The sequence below is a fragment of the Oncorhynchus masou genome, unplaced genomic scaffold (genome assembly GCF_036934945.1).
Source record: "Oncorhynchus masou masou isolate Uvic2021 unplaced genomic scaffold, UVic_Omas_1.1 unplaced_scaffold_1955, whole genome shotgun sequence".
Taxonomy (NCBI): domain Eukaryota; kingdom Metazoa; phylum Chordata; class Actinopteri; order Salmoniformes; family Salmonidae; genus Oncorhynchus; species Oncorhynchus masou.
This window is the reverse complement of record NW_027008449.1, coordinates 90684-99348: the sequence shown is the minus strand read 5'-3', so window position 1 is coordinate 99348 and position 8665 is coordinate 90684. Positions and strand designations below refer to the sequence as shown.

Sequence of the window (8665 nt, the reverse complement as noted above, 5' to 3'; positions counted from 1 at the left end):
CACATAGCACAGTCAGTGCATTTAACTAAGGTAGGTGAGACCAACCACATATCACAGTCAGTGCATTTAACTAAGGTAGGTGAGACCAACCACATATCACAGTCAGTGCATTTAACTAAGGTAGGTGAGACCAACCACATATCACAGTCAGTGCATTTAACTAAGGTAGGTGAGACCAACCACATATCACAGTCAGTGCATTTAACTAAGGTAGGTGAGACCAACCACATATCACAGTCAGTGCATTTAACTAAGGTAGGTGAGACCAACCACATATCACAGTCAGTGCATTTAACTAAGGTAGGTGAGACCAACCACATATCACAGTCAGTGCATTTAACTAAGGTAGGTGAGACCAACCACATATCACAGTCAGTGCATTTAACTAAGGTAGGTGAGACCAACCACATATCACAGTCAGTGCTTTCCTCAAGTAAAACTTTCTTCCAAAAAGCAGCGATTAACAAAACCAGTTACAGTGCTTGTAAGAAAGACTAGTGTGATTGGTAGCGAGTAGTGCCAGGTCAACAGTAAGGTGGTAGCTAGTAGTGCCAGGTCAACAGTAAGGTGGTAGCTAGTAGTGCCAGGTCAACAGTAAGGTGGTAGCTAGTAGTGCCAGGTCAACAGTAAGGTGGTAGCTAGTAGTGCCAGGTCAACAGTAAGGTGGTAGCTAGTAGTGGCCAAGGTCAATGTGGGTGGTAGCTAGTAGTGACAGGTCAACAGTAAGGTGGTAGCGAGTAGTGACAGGTCAATGATAAAGGTGGTAGCTGGTAGTGACAGGTCAACAAAGGTGGTAGCTAGTAGTGACAGTCAACAGGTGGTAGCTAGTAGTGACAAGGTCAACAGTAAGGTGGTAGCTAGTAGTGACAGGTCAACAGTAAGGTGGTAGCTGGTAGTGACAGGTCAACAATAAGGTGGTAGCTAGTAGTGACAGGTCAACAGTAGGTGGTAGCTAGTAGTGACAGGTCAATAGTAAGGTGGTAGCTAGTAGTGACAGGTCAACAGTAAGGTGGTAGCTAGTAGTGACAGGTCAACAGTAAGGTGGTAGCTAGTAGTGACAGGTCAACAGTAAGGTGGTAGCTAGTAGTGACAGGTCAATCGTAAGGTGGTAGCTAGTAGTGACAGGTCAATAGTAAGGTGGTACCTAGTAGTGACGGGTCAACAGTGAGGTGGTAGCTAGTAGTGACAGGTCGATAGTAAGGTGGTAGCTAGTAGTGACAGGTCAACAGTAAGGTGGTAGCTAGTAGTGACAGGTCAATGGTAAGGTGGTAGCTAGTAGTGACAGGTGACAGGTGCCAGAACAGTAAGGTGGTAGCTAGTAGTGACAGGTCAATACTAAGGTGGTAGCTAGTAGTGACAGGTCGATAGTAAAAGGTGGTAGCTAGTAGTGACAGGTCGATAGTAGGTGAGTAGCTATTAGTGACAGGTCAATACTAAGGTGGTAGCTAGTAGTGACAGGTCAATCGTAAGGTGGTAGCTAGTAGTGACGGGTCAATAGTAAGGTGGTAGCTAGTAGTGACGGGTCAATAGTAAGGTGGTAGCTAGTAGTGACAGGTCAACAGTAAGGTGGTAGCTAGTAGTGACAGGTCAACAGTAAGGTGGTAGCTAGTAGTGACAGGTCAACGGTAAGGTGGTAGCTAGTAGTGACAGGTCAACGGTAAGGTGGTAGCTAGTAGTGACAGGTCAATCTCAAGGTGGTAGCTAGTAGTGACAGGTTAACAGTAAGGTGGTAGCTAGCAGTGACAGGTCGACAGTAAGGTGGTAGCTAGTAGTGACAGGTTAACAGTAAAGTGGTAGCTAGCAGTGACGGATAATCTGCAAACTATCAGCTCTTTTTGAATGGCTCTGTTTTAGAACGTCGAGAACTGATCTCATCTGTGAAAGAGCTGTTCATTTGTCTCCCTGATTGGCTCCCTGTGACTGCTGCCTTTTAGCTCCTGTAACCATTATCTGGAGTTCAGTTAGAGAAACATTCTCTGAAAGTGGTAACTCAGCCGGGGCGGGACCCCGGGTCAGCTGTAGTTTTGAAATAAACATTGTGGTCGCGCAATTGTTTTTGCAAAGGTGAAAATAAAATGTCACGTAAACTATTTAATTGAACTCATGTCACAATTTGGCAAATGGAAGGCAACCATTTAGGGCTTTAGATGTCATATTGTTCATGGTTTTTCATCCGTTTGTAAGAATTACTGAACAAAGATCTGTTTGGGAGCCTAAAGACCCGGCTCAACGAAAAGACTTGGAATATCCATCACTGTTAGCTAGGCGGCAGGGTAGCCTAGTGGTTAGAGTCGTTGGACTAGTAACCGGAAGGTTGTGAGTTCAAACCCCCGAGCTGACAAGGTACAAATCTGTCGTTCTGCCCCTGAACAGGCAGTTAACCCACTGTTCCTAGGCCGTCATTAAAAATAGGAATTTGTTCTTAACTAACTTGCCTCGTTAAATAAAAAATAAATAAAATACCTCTCCTAAAGTAGTCCCTAGGAAGGCAACGGCGTGCTCCGTTTCCACAGCGACGGCCACAGCGGTCATCAGGCCCTTCTTGGTGAAAACGGGGTCGGTTGCCAGGGCGAACTCTGCCCTGCTGGCCAGCGGGGAGGGCAGGAACTCAGCACCACACTTTTGATTGGTCACCATGCCCTTCTAAAGAGGGAAGGAATCAATGTCAGATACATTATCTCACTAGTAGGTATATCTACATCCTCTTGTAAATTTCATTGTAGAAGAGCAACGACCATAACATCAAGGTAAACTAGAAAACCATCAATTGCTTCAAAACTTACAGCACGTACATTTTCACTCCCCATACCAGAGGACATACAGTACGACTGCCCTTGACTGGAGGGGCTGGTAAGGCTACAAACCTCATTTTCAATTTTACACAGCTCGTCTGACTTGGAGGAGTACGGTGAGTAGACAGCAGACTTATTGTTTATTTGTCCCTTGGTGCTGTAGCAGGCTCCTATGATCTCCACCAGTCTCTGGTTGATGGCCCTCAGTGGGTACATACACACTGCCGAAGCTGGAGCTGTCGTCGTCCGAGCTGAACACCACAAACACAACCTGACAGGAAAACACAAGTCACTGTTCTTAACTCACTGTTCTCACGGTTCAGACTTGTCTCCTTAAGTAAAGGTGAAATTCCGCTTTATCTGTCCAAACTCATTTGTGGGATTCAATCTTATTCAAACTAATAGGGGTTATATAATTGAATTGGGGTATAGAATTGAACTGGTTAGTGGATTAAGTTTAAATTGTTAGAGGGGGAAAATAAATAGATACCTTATCCTGGGCTCCAACTGGTCCGTACCAGCCAGAGGAGCTCATATTCTTGGCCAGGGCTTCTCCTGGGAGGGTCACGTAGGCTGCCTGAACCTTGTTGTACTTGTTCCCTGCGCTGCAGTTCAGCTGGAGCTCTGTGTACGAGTAGTAGTTGTGGTCGTTCTCACACATCCTGGAGATAAAGGTGAAGTTCTTGGTTCCTGAATCCTGGGCGCCCAGGGTTCTGGAGAACAGGAAGTAGACAAAGCCCTCGTCCTGGAAGACGAGACATGGAAATAGAGGAGAAAAAGTGGAAAAAGGAGAGAAAAAGAGTGAGATAGAAGAGAATGAGTTCCATGAATCATTATTCATCTTTCAGTCTCTTTGCACGTTGTATTCACAGACAGGCCCTGAGGGGATGTTTCACACTGCTGTGTGTGTAAAAGGGGTTTCTCCGTCTCTCACCTTGAAGACGTGTCTGAAGTCATGGAGGTAGCGCAGCGTGAAGGGGTTGGACTGGACGGCGAGGCCTCGATGATGCTGTCGAACAACACCCAGTCACTATGGACCTGGAGGATACGGGTGCTGATCAGCTTGGTGCTGTCATGGCTGCCGTAGCCCTTAGCCACCTGTAGAGAACAGAGAGGAGCAACATGTAAGTTACCATGGTGACCAGGAAGTAAATACAACATGGTTCAGCTTGGTGCTGTCATGGCTGCCGTAGCCCTTAGCCACCTGAGAACAGAGAGGGCAAATACAAGTTACCATGGTGACCAGGAAGTAAATACAACATGGTTCAGCTTGGTGCTGTCATGGCTGCCGTAGCCCTTAGCCACCTGCGGAGAACAGAGAGGGGCAAATACAAGTTACCATGGTGACCAGGAAGTAAATACAACATGGTTCAGCTTGGTGCTGTCATGGCTGCCGTAGCCCTTAGCCACCTGCGGAGAACAGAGAGGGGCAAATACAAGTTACCATGGTGACCAGGAAGTAAATACAACATGGTTCAGCTTGCGTGCTGTCATGGCTGCCGTAGCCCTTAGCCACCTGCGGAGAACAGAGAGGCAAACACAAGTTACCATGGTGACCAGGAAGTAATACAACATGGTTCAGCTTGGTGCTGTCATGGCTGCCGTAGCCCTTAGCCACCTGTAGAGAACAGAGGGGCAAATGCAAGTTACCATGGTGACCAGGAAGTAAATACAACATGGTTCAGCTTGGTGCTGTCATGGCTGCCGTAGCCTTAGCCACCTGTAGAGAACAGAGAGGGGCAAATACAAGTTACCATGGTGACCAGGAAGTAAATACAACATGGTTCAGCTTGGTGCTGTCATGGCTGCCGTCAGAGAGGGGCAAATACAGTAAATACAACATGGTTCAGCTTGGTGCTGTCATGGCTGGCCGTAGCCCTTAGCCACCTGTAGAGAACAGAGGGGGTTACCATGGTGACCAGGAAGTAAATACAACATGGTTCAGCTTGGTGCTGTCATGGCTGCTGTAGCCCTTAGCCACCTGAGGAGAACAGAGGGGGCCAAGTTACCATGGTGACCAGGAAGTAAATACAACATGGTTCAGCTTGGTGCTGTCATGGCTGCCGTAGCCCTTAGCCACCTGAAGAGAACAGAGGGGCAAATACAAGTTACCATGTGACCAGGAAGTAAATACAACATGGTTCAGCTTGGTGCAGTCGTGGCTGACGTAACCTTTACACACCTAGGACGAGACCGAGGAACAGAACATGGGAAATTCAATTATCTAGTACCTTTACAATTTTAAATCCCAATACAACATCAGCATTGGCAACGCCAGGATAGTGGGTTTGATTCCTGGGACCACCCAATACGTAAAACATTTATACAAGTCGCTTTGAATAAAAGTGTCTGCTGAAGGACATTATTATTACTGTGATAGAACACGGAGCGTGTTCGTCCACCTACCAGAAGACGGTGAAGTTCCCCTTGTCCTTGCTGAAGTAGTAAGACATGACCCCACACCGACACACCCTCCTCAGCACTGGCCACGTGCGACTTCTCTCCTTTCGTAGCGCTGAAGTGCAGCAGCTGCTCCACATTAGACAGGTTCCTCAGAGAACAGATTCCTCTGTACAGACTCCCACACACTATCAAGGTGTCTTTGGATGGATGGATGAGGAGCAGTTTGTTATGGTTGTCTGTCTCCACTGCTTCCCTCACAGGAAGTCACGGGCGGGGTACTGGCGGTTGTCCAGTTGGTCCTGTTCTGGTGTGTGCCTCGGGGTGCAGGGATTGGTCCAGTTGGTAGAGGGCATTGACCGTGCCCACGTACAGCCGGCTGGTGATTGGGTCCTGGACGACGTTGTTGATGAGGGTGTCGGAGCTGTGAACTCGTCGTAGGCGGAGCCGAGGAGGGAGAGATCGCGTCGCCAAGATGGCAGCCAGGACCCAACGCCACGCCATCTCTGGAGGAGAGGAAGGAAAATAATCATATTACTCTTTATGTCTCTTTGTAACTTGGTAAAGAAAGAGAGAGAGGTAGGAGGGAGAAAGAAGAAGAGGAAGGAAGGAGTGAGAGGGGGAGAAGCGAGAGATAGAAGTATACAGATAAGGGGAAAATATATAATTAGTTCCTAATCTTAATCATTCCATTCTATTAGTCTTTCTGTGGCTTTGTAACTTAGTAATCACAGACAGGCCTGAGGGGACGTTTCAACAGCTAATAAGACATGAAATAAACATGAAGACATTAAGGTTAACAACGTTTAGTAACATCCTCTGATGTGTTTTTTATATTTTTTAGCACTGAGTTATTCAGTTCTACTTCAGCGTTCCTACCTTCCATTCTTTCATTATTATTCATCCTCATCCTTCCCACTAAATATAAAGGAGGGAAAATCAATTCACCCGCTCCCCAAACTCCCCTCAGATGTTGAGATGTGGATCAGTGAATTTGACACGGCCAATAAAACAAGTTTTTTTTTCCAAAAGAAAGAAGCGTATGCAGCATTCACTTTGCAGGCAAACTCCTCTTCTCTCCTCCCCTCATCCTTTCATCCCTGCCTACAGTTTTTCAGTAGTCAAACTCTCCTGGAATCAAAGGGATTTGAGGAGAGGTTGAGAGAGTGCACAGTGCCAGGGTAACAAAGGTGTCCTGTTGCAGGGTACGTCCTGTTGCATTATGGGTACGCCTTCAGCATGGGGGCAGAGAAACTCCTCTTTGCAAAAACTCACAACGATTCACAAACTTTTTTCCAAAACTTTTGGGTGGGTTGTTGTGAGACCTAACCAAAAACTGTCTGTGAGAACTGTCCCAGAGAACAAAGCAACATCCGCAGTAGAAACATGTTAAATGAAGCGTTAAAAATCAGACCACAATACCACCATGATCTCTGTCGCTTCTCTATGAGCACTTTGACCTTTACCTGGTTCATAAACCTCTTCATCTCCTTTATTAGAAGGGATGAAAACAGTCAGTAACTGGGACCAGGCTAAGACATACCTGGGACCAGGCTAAGACATACCTGGGACCAGGCTAAGACATACCTGGGACCAGGCTAAGACATACCTGGGACCAGGCTAAGACATACTTGGGACCAGGCTAAGACATACAGTGCCTTGCGAAAGTATTCGGCCCCCTTGAACTTTGCGACCTTTTGCCACATTTCAGGCTTCAAACATAAAGATATAAAACTGTATTTTTTTGTGAAGAATCAACAACAAGTGGGACACAATCATGAAGTGGAACGACATTTATTGGATATTTCAAACTTTTTTAACAAATCAAAACTGAAAAACTGGGCGTGCAAAATTATTCAGCCCCCTTAAGTTAATACTTTGTAGCGCCACCTTTGCTGCAAAGTCCTTGGGGTATGTCTCTATCAGTTTTGCACATCGAGAGACTGAAATTCTTTCCCATTCCTCCTTGCAAAACAGCTCGAGCTCAGTGAGGTTGGATGGAGAGCATTTGTGAACAGCAGTTTTCAGTTCTTTCCACAGATTCTCGATTGGATTCAGGTCTGGACTTTGACTTGGCCAATTCTAACACCTGGATATGTTTATTTTTGAACCATTCCATTGTAGATTTTGCTTTATGTTTTGGATCATTGTCTTGTTGGAATACAAATCTCCGTCCCAGTCTCAGGTATTTTGCAGACTCCATCAGGTTTTCTTCCAGAATGGTCCTGTGTTGGCTCCATCCATCTTCCCATCAATTTTAACCATCTTCCCTGTCCCTGCTGAAGAAAAGCAGGCCCAAACCATGATGCTGCCACCACCATGTTTGACAGTGGGTATGGTGTGTTCAGGGTGATGAGCTGTGTTGCTTTTACGCCAAACATAACGTTTTGCATTGTTGCCAAAAAGTTCAATTTTGGTTTCATCTGACCAGAGCACCTTCTTCCACATGTCTGGTGTGTCTCCCAGATGGCTTGTGGCAGACTTTAAATGACACTTTTTATGGATATCTTAAAGAAATGGCTTTCTTCTTGCCACTCTTCCGTAAAGGCCAGATTTGTGCAATATACGACTGATTGCTGTCCTATGGACAGAGTCTCCCACCTCAGCTGTAGATCTCTGCAGTTCATCCAGAGTGATCATGGGCCTCTTGGCTGCATCTCTGATCAGTCTTCTCCTTGTATGAGCTGAAAGTTTGGAGACTGACAGGTCTTGGTAGATTTGCAGTGGTCTGATACTCCTTCCATTTCAGTATTATCAGCACAGTATCCTTGGGATGTTTAAAGCAGGAAATCTTTTTGTGTCAAATCAGCTCATAAACTTCTTCACAACAGTATCTTGGACCTGCCTGGTGTGTTCCTTGTTCTTCGTGATGCTCTCTGCGCTTTTAACGGACCTCTGAGACTATCACAGTGCAGGTGCATTTATACGGAGACTTGATTACACACAGGTGGATTGTATTTATCATCATCATTAGTCATTTAGGTCAACATTGGATCATTCAGAGATCCTCACTGAACTTCTGGAGAGAGTTTGCTGCACTGAAAGTAAAGGGGCTGAATAATTTTGCATGCCCAATTTTTCAGTTTTTGATTTGTTAATAAAGTTTGAAATATCCAATAAATGTCGTTCCACTTCATGATTATGTCCCACTTGTTGTTGAATCTTCACAAAAAAATACAGTTTTATATCTTTATGTTTGAAGCCTGAAATGTGGCAAAAGGTCGCAAAGTTCAAGGGGGCCGAATACTTTCGCAAGGCACTGTACCTGGGACCCGGCTAAGACATACCTGGGACCCGGCTAAGACAGGCTAAGACAGCTCTGGGACCAGGCTAAGACAGGCTAAGACAGCTCTGGGACCAGGCTAAGACAGGCTAAGACAGCTCTGGGACCTTGCTAAGACAGATCTGGGACCAGGATAAGACAGCTCTGGGACCAGGCTAAGACAGGCTAAGACAGCTCTGGGACCAGGCTC

General features: G+C 46.0%; 1 pseudogene; it reads right to left on the bottom strand.

Annotated features, from left to right (window-relative positions):
* Positions 1-2463: 2463 nt before the first annotated feature.
* Positions 2464-6078, bottom strand: LOC135532633 (plexin-B2-like; annotated as a pseudogene).
* Between the last annotated feature and the right edge of the window lie 2587 nt (positions 6079-8665).